Source organism: Ascaphus truei, chromosome 19 (genome assembly GCF_040206685.1).
Source record: "Ascaphus truei isolate aAscTru1 chromosome 19, aAscTru1.hap1, whole genome shotgun sequence".
Classification (NCBI taxonomy): domain Eukaryota; kingdom Metazoa; phylum Chordata; class Amphibia; order Anura; family Ascaphidae; genus Ascaphus; species Ascaphus truei.
This window is the reverse complement of record NC_134501.1, coordinates 15,704,064-15,719,716: the sequence shown is the minus strand read 5'-3', so window position 1 is coordinate 15,719,716 and position 15,653 is coordinate 15,704,064. Positions and strand designations below refer to the sequence as shown.

General features: G+C 42.9%; 1 long non-coding RNA gene across 1 annotated transcript in view; it reads right to left on the bottom strand.

Annotated features, from left to right (window-relative positions):
- Positions 1-6,872, bottom strand: part of LOC142470225 (uncharacterized) — a 140,648-nt gene extending 133,776 nt beyond the window's left edge. Inside the window, exons 1-2 of the long non-coding RNA XR_012789238.1 lie at positions 6,757-6,872; positions 6,447-6,544 (exon numbers count right to left, since the gene is read on the bottom strand). This is a non-coding gene — a long non-coding RNA (uncharacterized LOC142470225). The remainder of the gene's footprint in view (positions 1-6,446; positions 6,545-6,756) is intronic.
- Positions 6,873-15,653: the final 8,781 nt, after the last annotated feature.

The window sequence follows — 15,653 nt, the reverse complement described above, 5'->3', positions numbered from 1 at the left end:
ATACTTTTATTTTATTTTTATTTTTATTGTTATTATCTCTTGGGGCTTTTTAACCCCGTCCTTCCCCTTTCCTTCCTATACCCTCCCCGTTCAGTGTTTGTGTTGTTTGCATTTGTATGTATCATCCCTAGCAGTTTTTTATACCAGTATCAGTGGTTTATATATGTGGACAGTTACTCTGTGTGTTATCATCACCCTTGTGGTCTGTTATTCCGCTTAGCGCAGAAGCGTTTTTTCTTTGTTATATATATATATATATATATATATTTATATAGGCACTGTACCGTGTATTTGTGTCAATTCATGTTATATATATTGCCATGCTCAGTAGCACTCCTCTTTGACACTTATATGCATATATATATATATATATACGTTGTGGTTATTTTGGGGGTTCAATATGAGCTTACAGGGGTTCTGTATGTTAAGGAGATAATATACAAGGTTACACAAGCGTGTTAATCTTTTCAGTGCCAGCGGATCCCCGTTACATTTTGCTCGGGATGGCAGCGGTCAGTTCGATCTGCCCATAACATACCTAGTACGTCAAAAGGGCATTAAAAAGGATGAACAGCAAGTGAAATAGAAGGAATTAGGGAATCTAAATGGAAATATGGGAGGGGGCAAGTAAGTGTGTCAGGAGTGGGAGGAGGCAGGGCTGCTTTATACATTAGGCCGGCTCGGCACAGTGCCTGGGGCCTACGAACCTTTTAGGGCCTACAATATTTCACTTGAAAAAATACCTAAACAAAAAAAAAATCACAAAATAAGAGAAAACAGCCAATTTGAATTTAAAATGGTATCGATACCTTTAAATATCGAAACAAAAGTATTGATGCCAAATATCGCTGGTATCGACAAAAACAAGCAAACGATGAAATTAGCATAAAAATGAGTAAAAATATCGGACCCACAGGCCTCTAGAAATAAAAGTGCCTCGGGCCTACGAAGGTCTTAAAACGGCCCTGTGAGGAGGAGCCTCAGGCCCAAACTAACGCTTCTATCAGGAGGTGAGATTCTGGGTGTGACTTGGAGGTGAGGAGGAAAGTGGATTGGCGAATGCTGGGGGGGGGGGAGTTCTACAGGTATGGAGCCAAAAGTGAGACGTTTGAGTGGTATGCAGACAAATGGAGCGGAAAGGAGACGAGATTAGGAGCCAGTAGGGTGAATACAACAGAAATCCAATATTGCAGACATAGAGATATCTGCGTCTCTTTCCAATTTTTTTTTTAAATTGTATCCATAAAGTAGCAAATGGCTGAAAGCCTATAGACATACTCAGCAATCTTATACACTGTCGCATGCTGCTTTTCTGGACTATTCCCCCAAGTCTTCCCCACTTGCACGAAGTGCTGTTTTATTATTGCAATAACAAGTAAAACCAATGTATAAGGGAAGGTGATCTTACTTACCCCTGCACTGCTTTCACGTGAGGTCACCCTGAGTCCCTTCAAACCTCCCTGCATTACAATGTATCACATCACTAACGGAAATGTCCTCTTCATTTACAATGCTGAGCTGTCCACACTGGCAAACAGTCAGACTCAGTGGAGCTTTCTTGCCGTGCATAAATAATCTACGTTGCAGAACATGGTTGAAACCATATTCCAGCTCGCCCTGTGGGCAAATGATATGACTGGATGCTGTGCAGAAACACTCGGGGGAACGGGATCGCACCCCACCCTTGATTTCTATGTTTGTGGATTTATGTGCACCCCTGGGAGCGCTTCTGCTTTTTGCAATGATAATCACATGCAGGTTTAGAAAAGGGTAAGCGAGGGATGCACTGTGTGGCCCGGTGACACAGGGAGACAGGATCGTGCGAGATGGCATTGGGGAATAATACTGAATAAGTGGCATACATTTCTGCTGCAGCTAATAAGAAAGGGTTGAAACTGCATTAGCAAAGAAGCCATTTCCTCCTGTGACAGTGAATGTTAAAACTCACCTTGGTTATATTGGTGTTAACTCTTGAAGATGCACTTTTTAGAGGGCAAGACAACAGCAACTCCAAAAATATATTTTTTAATAACGTTGCTGTCTTAGAAAGATTAAATAACCACTTCAAAGTAACTGTCTTACTTATTTCTATCTTGGAATATGAATCACATTTTTTCGGGAACTTTGTAACTGACTCGTTCCGCTACTTATGTCTGTTGGACTAATGATGGCGCCATAATTACTTTGTAAACAAAAGAATAAAGCTAAGCTAACAATGTTAATGACTATATGATGCCTTTAAGTGGTGAGAAAATTTGCCAAACATCGTAAAACCATGTTCACCATGGAAATGTTCAAAGTTTCAAAATGATTTTATTTTCGAATGCTTATACTTGCCCGATTGTTTTGTCATTTCTTTTTAAAGCTGCCAAATAGTTCCATTTAATCTATTCCACCTTGCCACTGTCCTTCATCGACTTTCACCCTAGGATGAACTGCTCCTCAAAAACACTCTTTGCAACGCTGTATGGCTTCAAAAACATCTTCTACTTTTTCAAGCCTTTTTATGTGACCGGTTTCGACATTCTCTCACATAGAAGTGAGCCCCAGGGGCAATCAATGCTCTGAAGGGGTTAAAATCATATTTTCCACGGTCAACAATGTAGAGGCGTATTTGTCCTGTGGCGGCTCAGTGCCAGCTAACTCCTCACACTGAAACCTCATACCAGACCTGATTAGCCAGTAACTTCTGTAATCTAGGTGCCAACCATGGAGATCTAAATGTGAATCAACAGCAGCATCAAAGGATGCTAAACATGCATGGACCGCTTTTGATGCATGCCTGTTTGTTTATCTTTTGTTTCATTAATGCAGGGGGGGGGGTCAATTCCAGTCCTCAAGGGCCACCAACAGATCAGGTTTTCAGGCTATCCCTGCTTCAGCACAGATGGCTCTATCAGGGGCTCAGTCTTTGACTGCACCACCTGTGCTGAAGCAGGGATATTCTGAAAACCTAACCCGTTGCTGGCCCTTGAGGACTGGAGACGCCCACCCCTGCATTAATATGCTCTGACCTACACCCTGTATATCAGCAGCAAAAGACGCCTTCTGTCCAGTCCTGGTATTAACTCCTTAGGGGTTACGATGTATTGTTTGCACACAATGATAAATGCACCTCAAATACCTTTGTTAATGGTATAATTTCCAGGTGTGCGATACGATGATGCATTGCATGTGTTCTTTACACTCTGCCGCGCAGAAAACAAGCTGTTAATGTGTTTGTGTGAGACGTATCAGTGACTGAGGAGGCATGAGACTTTGGTCTGGGTGCCTGAAAGAAGGCCCACCCTAAACTAGAGAGTGTAGGGAATGGTGGAGGATACTGAAGCAGCAAACGAAGGAAGATGAGGGGTAGCGGGGTATTTAAAGTGATTGGGGGAGGGGCCCACAGCTGCCCCCACCATCACAGGCATTCAGCCTTAGCAGGGTCAGTTTTTTAGGTCTAAATCTGATAATCAGAGGGAAAGATTATACCTTAAATAAAGAAAGTGGAAAATTATTCTTGGAATAAATCAGGGTTTTTCTTCAAAACGTGCTGCATTTTGTAATTCCATTCCCACCACAATCACCCCACTGGTGGGAATAAGGGTACCGTCTCTGTGCGACTCTGTAACGGAGGACATCTTATTGGCCAAACATGTATGGCATTTAACCAGGAATAATGTCTGTTTGCCCACTCATTATCATTAGGCAATATTAGCCCAGCTTCTGTTTCTTCCCCATTATTCAAAATGAGTAACTGTTAAATGCAGCCTGGCAAACATTGTCAACAGTTACTAAATGGGCAAGCTGTACAGCAAAACACTTCAACACTGTCAACATGCGTGTGATTATTTAAAGCCCAACCTACAGTGTGTGGGGTTAGGACATGGCCCACACTGAAAAGGTCACGTTTTGCTTATTTTTACATTGATTTGCAGAATTGCCATGCTGAAATCCACGGCAGATATATCATTTGCTGTAAGAGCTAGGCCATCTTTAATGAAGGTTGCAGCAAATATGGGCGACATACCACCCAGTGTCCCTTGTAAAATAACCTTCTTTTTTTCGTTGATTTATTTGGGAGCCGGGCTACAAAACTCATCCAAACATGCCACTGACGATATTTGGAATATTGGACTTAAATGCCCTACCTTTATAGCACAATGTCTAGTCATTTGGCTGTTTTTAAGATGAAAATGTTCAGTGTAAAAAAGGGAACTGAACAAAAAAAGGAAAATTATCCGAGTTTGAACATATATATATATATATATATATATATATATATATATATATATATATATATATATATACAGTGTTCGACAAACCTATACATTTGCAAGCCCCGGGCGAGTGGATTTAACATCGTGGCGAGCTCCTATTGGCCCAAGCAGCACACGTGTGGTACTAGGTGGCGAGTAGATTTTTTGGTGATTTGTCGACCACTGTATATATAAGACAAAGAGGGACAGTGTGGGCTTCGTAGTGTAAATAGTTAAGGCTTTATTAATCACAATCTAAAATCAGTTCACTCACAGCATTGAGGTAAGACATGCGTATTGAACAAGAACACCAGTCATCCGTAGTATCTCCGTCAGTCAAGAACTGAAGTCTTGTGGCTGCATACGTGTACGTCTCTTCCTACAGCTGGGCACCTCCGTGATGTGCGTCCACTCAACGGCCCCCCCAGCTGAAGCGGCACACGATTACTTGGTTCCGCAGCACAAAAGTTCCCATCAGATTCAACAGAAGCTCAGTGAGCTGGATGCTTAGTGTTGCCAATAGCGCCCTTACGCATTTCGTTGCAAATAGAACGGCGACTTCATCAGAGGATATATATATATATATGTTTTTGATAGTAGAATCCTCAGTTGAGAGATGTGGAGCACAGCATGCAGGGATAGAAAATTAGGGGTACAACACACCCACAGATAATGTTAAAAACAATTTATTTTGCCCAAAACGCGTCAGAGTTCTCTTTTATACCCACCCATGTTTTTGGATGTCTCCTATGTCTACCCTTAAATAAATTGTTTTTAACATCATCTTTGGGTGTGCCGTACCCTTAATTTTCCATCCCTGCATGCTGTGCTCCACATCTCTCCACTGAGGATTCTGCTATTGACATCATCTCTATGCTGGATGCACGCTTTTGGAGTCAACATCTCTTCTATCTGTGAGTAATTTTACCCTATGGAGGTTTCACCTGTGCTATATACACAATTATTACCATTATACTCTAAGTAGTTTCACTTATAAGTGTGGTGGTCAAAGGGTTAGAACAGCTTCACAGGCTTTACCTTTCCCAATTACACCATAAATCCCACTTAGAGACTCGTGCCCTGGTGTGTGGCAACTACTATTATCTGAGTAATATTCTGGTAATCAGTGTTGATTAAGATTGCCTAAGGAATTCAATATATACTCCATTCATTGCATCATGTGGTTGGCTCAAATCAAGGGACATTGAGATACAAATATGATCTGTGATACCCTGTTCAACGTTCCTCCGCACTGATATCGGGACTTCATTGTTCAAACCTTTCTCTATATATGTTTTTGGTCCAACTACCTGGAGCGGCCCCTCTAGCCACTTCAGAGCTCAAGGTCATTCGTTATATTGAGAGTAGGACATTGATATTGAGAGTAGGAGTGGGCTAGTAGGCTAATCCAGTTCAAATCCCAATTTCAGCTCCTTGTTACTTGGGGCGAGTCCCTTTATCTTTCTACACCGCAGGCACCAAAATTAAATTGGACACTGCATGGGGCAGTTGACTAATGGCTGAAAAACAAATCTAAGTACAGTACCGCACACACTGCTGATCTATTTAGGAACAAAATATTATTTGAATTACTTTGCATTTTCTAGCAATCCTCCCCAGTGCTGTAGGAGTTAAGGAAACAGTCTGTAATTTACCTTCACCCTCTTCTTTAAATAAGCATGGGTAATGGGAAATCTTATACAACAACACTAATTCCATAAGTGTACTGCACCTCGCTCTGCTGTCATTCCAATAGATAAGTTACAAGCCTACAAGAACTTGCTTGCTCCAGGCTCCATGCCACCACTAAGCTTAAATTAGCATCTATGTGGGACCCATCCAAGGCATCTCAGAGACCAGCTGTGCAAAGACCTGTCACCTTCTTGTCAGTGAAAGTTTCCTGTCCAAAGAACTTTTGTCATCCTTCGTTCCTCCAGTAGCGGCATGTCACTTGAAGAGGCAGCTGAAGTCACTTGCAATGACTGGTCTCAAATCATAGCTCTCTAGCCCTGTCACTGAAAGTCTCACCCCGCAGCTAAAACTGTCACTGATCATGTTTAGATATGTACACTGAGGTATCAGATTAGAAGAGAGTGTGCCCAAGATGGGACATTAAAAGAGGCCAAGTCGGAGGAGAAATATTAACCCCTCTGTAGATGAAGGCAACTGCAATGAAGGGGTTAATAAGGACTTATAGACACAGACCTGCTTAGCTATCGCTCTCTCTCTCTCTCTCTCGCTCGCTCTCTCGCTCTCTCTCTCTCGTTTCCTCTTTCGGATTTCCTGCTTCAGTGGTGTGTGATCTTTGAGAAAAAATGATGAAAAAATATATTTTTATGGATTTGAAATACGGCCACAGAAAATAATGTAACTGCCGGTCTATAATACAAATGTTATCTATGCAATTTCCGGGCTCTTCCATGGTTATAACAAAATATAGTTTGCGTTAAATCAATGAAGCATATCATAATGGAAGAGATAGTATAAATGTGTTGCACTGCTGAGTGCTTCTTACCACAGCTGCTTTATAAACTGTTACATGGGATTGCACCTTTTTTAAGGAGACGTTGAGAGCTGAAAGGGCACTGCTGTTTCACTTCCAATGTAACGATCCAGCAGCTATAGCAAATATTCCTTCTGGAAAAGAACAAAGATTTCAGTATAAGGGAAAGAAAACGCTGCGAAAAACACAATGTAACGAAATCACCAAATACATACTGTCTGCAGAAGGGTAAAGTGTGAAGCTACTAGCACAGGGGTCGGCAACCTGCAGCTTCCAAGCTGCATACGGCTCTTTCAGCACCTACTGTACATGCGGCTCTCCTCCGTCCGCAGATTGCTGCTCCCCAGCTGCTGCCTCTCCCCTCACTGTGCTCCTCTTGGCTGCGGCGGGGGCCCGGCGCTGGTCGGGCCTCTTATCACAGAGTGGCCCGGCGTGGGACGGTGCCGGAAGCGGGCCAGCAGCTGGGGAGATGCTCGGCGGCCACAAGAGGCCCGACCAGCACCGGCTGGGTCTCCCGCAGCTACCGGCAACCCAGTGAAGGAGAGGCAGCAGCTGGAGAGCAGCAACCCAGGACAGTGCAGGAGAGAGGCAGGCCCAAAATATATATGTATGTGTATATCTACAGACACAAGATACTGCTACTTATTTATCTACAAACACAAAATACCACTACTTATTTATCTACAGACACAAAATACCGCTACTGATTTATCTACAGACACAAAATACTGCTACTTATTTATCTACAGACACAAGATACTGCTACTTATTTATCTACAAACACAAAATGCCGCTACTTATTTATCTACAGACACAAAATATTGCTACTTATTTATCTACAGACACAAAATATTGCTACTTATTTATCTACAGACACAAAATGCCGCTACTTATTTATCTACAGACACAAAAAGCCGCTACTTATTTATCTACAGACACAAAATACTGCCACTTATTTATCTACAGACACAAAATACTGCTACTTATTTATCTACAGACACAAAATACTGCTACTTATTTATCTACAGACACAAAATAATGCTACTTATTTATCTACAGACACAAAATACTGCTACTTATTTATCTACAGACACAAAATACCGCTACTTATTTATCTACAGACACAAAATACTGCTACTTATTTATCTACAGACACAAAATACTGCTACTTATTTATCTACAGACACAAAATACCGCTACTTATTTATCTACAGACACAAAATACTGCCACTTATTTATCTACAGACACAAAATACTGCTACTTATTTATCTACAGACACAAAATACTGCTACTTATTTATCTACAGACACAAAATACTGCTACTTATTTATCTACAGACACAAAATACTGCTACTTATTTATCTACAGACACAAAATACCGCTACTTATTTATCTACAGACACAAAATACTGCCACTTATTTATCTATAGACACAAAATACTGCTACTTATTTATCTACAGACACAAAATACTGCTACTTATTTATCTACAGACACAAAATACTGCCACTTATTTATCTACAGACACAACATAACACTACTTACTTATCTACAGACAGAAAATACTGCTACTTATGTGTCTACAGACACAAAATACTGCTACTTCTTTATCTACAGACACAAAATACTGCCACTTCTTTATTTACAGACACAAAATATTGCTACTTATTTATCTATAGACACAAACTACTGCTACTTAATTTCTTTCATATATATATATACAGTGTTCGACAAACCTATACATTTGCTCGCCCCGGGCGAGTGGATTTAACCCCCGGGCGAGTAAATATTGGCCCAAGCAGCACACGTTTGGTACTAGGTGGCTAGTAGATTTTTTTGTGTGGCGAGTAGATTTTTTGGTGATTTGTCAACCACTGTGTGTATAATATATATATATATATATATATATATATATATATATATATATATATATATATATATATATATATATATATGAAAGAAATTAAGTAGCGCCACTTGTGAAACAGTATAATATTAATAAAAAATATTCATAATATGATGTATGTGGTAATATATATATATATAAAGAAAAGAAAAAAAAAATATATATATATATATATTAATCTAGAAAATGTGCCTGTGCTAAAGATGTGGTTCTAATGGTGAATAGCAAAATAAGCTAAGAAAAGAAACTGAAAAAACACACTCTAAAAAATACATAAAATACAGTGTAAATGCATGTGATACAATTTCAAGGTGAAAAAACATATGCAATAGTCCAACCCTTAGATGAATCCTGAAAGGTTCAAATTGGGACAGATTGATAGTCCAGGGGTCCAAGGCTGCTCTCAGATGGAAGAACCAATTCCAGGAGAAATCTATAGAAACGAAAAGACAGAGAGCGCACGCACCATAGCGTAAAATAGTACATTTAATATTAAAAAGGGATTGGGAGAGGGATTAGGAACACTCACAAAAGTATTAATAAATCAAGCGTTATGTGATAATAATCACCGCCAGCGAGGTATACACCGTCCGGGATCACACCAACAGTCCTGATCGATATTTCCGTCCAGTTCATCAGTACAGGTTCATCCTCCTACAACTGCGCAGAAAGTGCTCCGCGTGTCTACTTAGAATGCAGTCTATGAGTAGCACAGCCCCAATCCAGCTCCAGCTTTGATAAAGTCACCCGAGTGACGAAACGCGTCAGGGTACGCAATTGCGACATTACGTCATCACGCAAGTGCACGCTTTACGGCCGGAGCGTGCAAGGAGCTGGATTGAGGCTGCGCTACTCATAGACTGCATTCTAAGTAGACACGCGGAGTACTTTCTGCGGAGTTGTCAGAGGATGAACCTGTACTGGTGAACCGGACAAAAATATCGATCAGGACTGTTGGTGTGATCCAGGACGGTGTATACCTCGCTGGCGGTGATTATTATCACATAACGCTTGATTTACTAATACTTTTGTGAGTGTTCCTAATCCCTCTCCCAATCCCTTTTTAATATTAAATGTACTTTTTACGCTATGGGGCGTGCGCTCTCTGTCTTTTCATTTTTATATTTATATATAATCAAAAAATAAATAGATGATTCCGTTCTGTGGCTAACGAAATGCTATGAAATATATATATATGACCTACAGCTGGGAGAGGCGAGGAGGACATGCTGCAGTGGAGGTGCCCGTCGGCTTGGAGAGCTGCTGGAGGTGACGGCAAGGAGATCTGCGGCGACTTCCTCTGTGGTCAGTAGTTATGGCGGTGGAGTATCGGTGGCAATTTGGTCATGGCCAAATGTCCCATTCCGTGATAATATTGGACGAGGGAGTCATTTCCTTCCACGTCTTCGTTAAGTGTTTTCATAGAAGAACTTGGGGAGTTAGGCAGTAAATATGGCCTGTCGTAATAGTGTGGGTGATGGTTAAAATGAGGCACTTGGTAGTAACAAATGAAATGAATTAATCTAATTGTAGCCACTGCCTTGTAGCAAAGGCCTGCCCTGCAGCCTTATTACATTGTTACCCCTAAAACTTTACCCTTGCTGAGGTTACTATGCCAGAATGAAAATATGACTTTATACGATATTTGGAAGAATAATGTGAGCAACTTCTATTCACTTTCTCAACATTTCTCTATTTCCTCCAGATAACCCATCCAACATCATATGTTGTGCAGCAGAAAACAATATTTCCCTATATCTTATACTGTTGCTATACTCATATTGTACAGTGGTGAGAATATGGCCAAGGCTAAAGGTTAAGATAGAATAATAATATAGCATATTTCCTATGCTTTTATTTCAATATCTGCTGAAGCAGCAGGTTGGACGTCTTCGTCCATTGAAGTCTAAGCAGATTCTTGGCCTCGTCACATATAGAATAAGACCCCCCGAGTCCCGTATATATAGAGCTCTACATTGAAACACTCTGAAAAGTGAAACACGTATACAAATGTTGATGAATGTTTTGCCAACATGTTAAAACTCTGAGAAAGTTTGATAACAGCTGGACATTGAGCAAAACCACAACCAAGACCAGAACCTATAGAATACATATTGCCATGGCTAGATTGGGTCTTATACTTAACTGGGCAACCAATGCAATAGACGGTTAATAGCTGCAGTGGTCAGAAAAGGGGTTACATAGTCATCTCTTTGGAAATGCATCATGTACCAATGTTACATAGAAAAAGCTTTACATTAATTAGTTAATTACATTAATTAGTTTACATTAATACTTGCACAAATATTTACATGATGGAGATGACACAAGGGGAAATAAGTTGGCTTGCAGTTAGAGGACACTTCTTATCAAACAACTAGCACCAATAAAACTACCTTTAGTTTCTGTGTAACCTTCACCCTCTGCTGAAGGCTCTTCTTATACATTTCATTTTACAGCACGTACGTGGCTTGAGGAAAGGGGAAGAAAAAAAACACAATTGAAAGCTACATAGTTGTTGTGAAATAGATGTATATCTCTTTGCAACACGTAGCCACACACAGAAGCACTAACATGTCAGTACAAAGCATTGACGAGAAGAACGGGCCATTAATAAATAGTGGTGCTGTGTTTTATTGAAGGGGAGAGCTGCCCTCTTATGCAAAAGGACAAACCTATTTGGATTCCACTTTCAAAAGCTCCACTCTTTAAAAAGCAGAAGACTATTTAAAAAAAGAAACATTCCCTTATCCCCACAAATCTCCCCTTCATACTAATCCTTTTTACCAAATTCATTTTTCTCCTTAAATTGGAAGATAAATTTAGCAGCTTCCCTAATCACCTTTAAAGGTGAAAGTGTCACATATTGTGTTCTGTGAACAATGAATATTCTTCTTTACTGTAATGTATCAGCTACTTGTTATAATTGGTGGAGCTCACGGCGCCTTTATGATTATTTGTCAAGAAACGGGAGTTTCACCTGCGCTGTGGAAACAGCAGTTACACAAACAATTAAAAAAAAAAAAAAAAACATAAGCATTTCAATATGCTAACATTTTTATTTATTTACATTTGCGTCTCGTGGGAGAAGTATAGAAAGAAAGAACACCATTTGAGTCCCACTTATAGGTGACAAGAGCGAATGTGTCAACCTTCAAGCCGTGAATTCACGGCGGTCTTTTGAACAAAATTCAATCCGTGGCTCAATCTTCGCAGGTGGATTTGTCAGTAAAAAAAAATGTGGGCGAATGCTCCTAAAACTTCCGCCATTTTTTCGTCGGTCTCCCTTCCTGCAAATGGCGTAACCTCCGCCAGCGAATGTCAAAACAAACATTTGTTTCATTTGCTGATGTGCTGACATTCGCACCTTCATATTAACGTAAAAATAGCTTTTAAAAATGACACCGCGAATAACCGCGCCGGCGAAGAAACACCGCGTTCGCAGCGAAGTCGAAGGTTGACGAAAACTTCGCACGTCTCTACTTGTGATTTTTTTTTTTATAAATCTTTATCTTCTCTGACTTAGCTTCCCAGATATTAATTGAGCACAAATTAGTCTATTACATACAGCACGGCATCCACAGCTTCTGCCGCAAAGATGCTGCCTTCCCTGGCAACACGAGGGAGCTTTAAGGTCTAGATTCACAAACTGGTGTTAAGCCTTAGTATGACTCTACTCCTATTCATATGGATGAGTAACGGAGTGCGAAAGCTTAGCACCGTTTTGTGGATCTGGGCCGAAGGACCGTGGCCCTTTTTCAGTACTCTTTATGCACCCTCCATGTGCTTGATTCAGCACAGGTGGCTCAGCTAATGGCTAAGCCACTAATTGAGCCACCTGTGCTGAAGCGGGGATAGCCATAAAATCTGGCCTGTTGGGGACCCTTGAGGACTAGATTTGGCCACACCAACTCTAGATTGTGTGCTTCCCTGAGCAAGGGCCTCAGTACTTTCTGTATCTGTATGCATTCTTATCTGTATATCATTCTACTTTATGTAACTACTGTCCCACCCCTCACCCCCCTCCCCCCACCTCCTCCCCCCCCCCCCCATGTACCATGCTCTGGAATATGTTGGCGCTTTTTGAATAAATGATAATAAGAAGAGCAACATTTATTTGCATGGTGCTGCAATCTTCCTAAATCAGGGAGAGCCCAAGCTTCACCGCATGCAGGGACCCACGTGAGAAATTGCTTTGAAACCTATGAAACGCACAGTTCACATGGTAGAATGCATTCAGCACGTGTGCCCTTTTTTTTACCCCTTTAATGTATCATCCCACAGGGAAATAAAAGTACCTGTGAACTTTGTCTCCTCTTTAAATGTAGAATACGAGACTAACACACAGAATCCAGGACATGCATTGAATATCCCCAAATCCTTATTGTTCTCTCCAGTCCTTGCTCAGACATCATGAGAAATTCCTTGGATACCCAGGACACAGATAAAATCAGCAATAAATTCTGTGTGCTGCTCCACGTGTCACAATTGTAAGGTAATATAGCAGGTTGTTTAGGGGGGAGGGAGGGCGGTTTCATTATTTGCCAGAGCACTTTTGCTCTGCTCCCCTGAGATAACACATCCACACACCAAATAATCATGCATAGCAGATGTTTATGGAGCAACAAGCACACTGAGGGGATGCTGGCCAATTGGGCTCCAACCCAGGGACATATTAGGGACCCACCATCCAGACCTTGTAACCCCTTCAGTGCAAGGGATGCCTGCAACATATAAGCACTACAAGGGGCTGCACCACTATCAGTCTATTGCTTGTAAAATCATACACATCAGAGTATGTTGTGTAAATACAGTAATTCTTAGTGGCTGATAAAAGCATTGATGTGTAATCCCTTGTACTGTATATGCACTTCACCACTTTTATATATGCTTGTATGCATCTTTGTATGGGATACTCAATACAACTAATATTTTTGGTACCATTTGACACTCTTGAGCCTTTATTTGTAGATTACTATGTTGTGTCTTATTTGGAGGAAAGGCCTTTCATGAGAGTTCTGCGTTAATATTTACACATACAGTTATTGATAACTATGTATTTATTTTTTAACACATTCCCCACGCACCTGCTCCTGGTGAGGTTAGCGCCCCCTGCTGCCCCATGGGCAAGTCTGGACCTCGACAAAAAATACTTGACTACCCTTGTCTTAGTTTCTTGCATTATACGCTGAGTTAGTTGTATACCCATTACTGGTATGTATGTATAGTTTTAGTTATATAGCGCTCACAGTGTACTCAGCGCTTTACAAAGACAATACAGTACATGGAATTATAATATAGTAAGCACAGCAAAGTCAGGCAATAGGAAAGGAAATCCCTGCTCCGGAGAGCTTACACTCTAAGTGGTATGATGGGAGACGTAAAGACAGCAGGTCAGTGAATAAGTGCTGTAGATGGCAGTGCTTGGTCACAATGGTTGGTAGGAGCGACTGTGGGTGTGGGAGACAGGATCTGTAAACCTTGCAAAGCAATGAGGCAAAACATAAGAGTGGGGAGTATATTATTATTTCACCTGCCGCTTAGGGTCAAGGGTTAAGCTTTTAGGTCTTAGGGAATTAGGATGAGGGGTTTATAGGGTAGGTGTTAGCAGTTGAAATCTACTATATATTTGTGAAATCACTGTATGTCTGCGTCCCAAGGGTCAATCGCATTGGACCTTGGGCCTGTCACTCCGGCTCAGGCCATGCCCGCCCCCGCACACCTCTCATTGGCCTACGTCCAACACCAATGCCACACTGTCCCACCCCTCACTGACTCTCATTGGCCTGCGTCCAATGCCCGCCCCCGCACACCTCTCATTGGCCTGCGTCCCACCCCTCACTGACTCTCATTGGCCTGCGTCCAATGCCCGCCCCCGCACACCTCTCATTGGCCTGCGTCCCACCCCTCACTGACTCTCATTGGCCTGCGTCCAATGCCCGCCCCCGCACACCTCTCATTGGCCTGCGTCCAACACCAATGCCCTAATACTTCCACACTGTCCCACCCCTCACTGAGTTTTGGGAACGCTTTGCTTTTGCAACACCTAATCCTCTAATCCTCAACCTGCTCTGGGGCCACGCTTCACAGCTATCAAAACCTTCACGTCTGCTACCACAGACTGCCGAATCAGGTACAGAATCTACACACAACGCACAAACACAGCACACACACACATTCACACAACACCAAACACTGCAGACTGCCTCTTCAAACCCCCCTCTCCCTCCTGCAACCGGACCGCGAGGCCGCGGCCTCCACTCACACACCATGGCAACGATGTCCCTCCCCCTATCCCGCTACCTCACACAGTGTAGCTCCCGCGAACCGCACAGCACGCCTCATCTCCTGCACCTCACACAGCTCCCTACCGCAACCAGACCGCGAGGCCCCCTACCCCACTACACCATGCCACCAATGTCCCTCCCCCTATCCCGCTACCTCACACAGTGTAGCTCCCGCTACACACCACTCCCTCCCGCTACACACCACTCCCTCCCGCTCCATTCCCTCCCCGGCGGGGGAACAGGCAGGCTGCCACGCGGCGCCTAAGATGGCGGACCCCCTTCCTCCCTCGCGCTCCCTCCCCGGCGTGGGAACAGGCTGCCACGCGGCGCGTAAGATGGCGGACCCCCTTCCTCCCTCCCACTCCCTCCCCGGCGTGGGAACAGGCTGCCACGCGGCGCGTAAGATGGCGGACCCCCTTCCTCCCTCGCGGCGCCGAGTGAGAAGATGGCGGCGGCCGGAAGTACAGGTAGGTGTCGCGTGTGTTGCTCCCCCACCTCCCCCCCACCTGCGGCGCCGCCGCCGCACAGAACTGAGAAAGGGCGCATCATGGGACTGAGACGCGTGTGTGTGTGTGTGTGTGTGTGTGTCTCACTGCCCCCCCTCCTGTCCACTGCCCCCCCTCCTGTCCACTGCCCCCCCCTCCTGTCCACTGCCCCCCCCCCTCCTGCCCCCCGCCCCCCCTCCTGTCCACTGCCCCCCCTCCTGTCCACTGCCC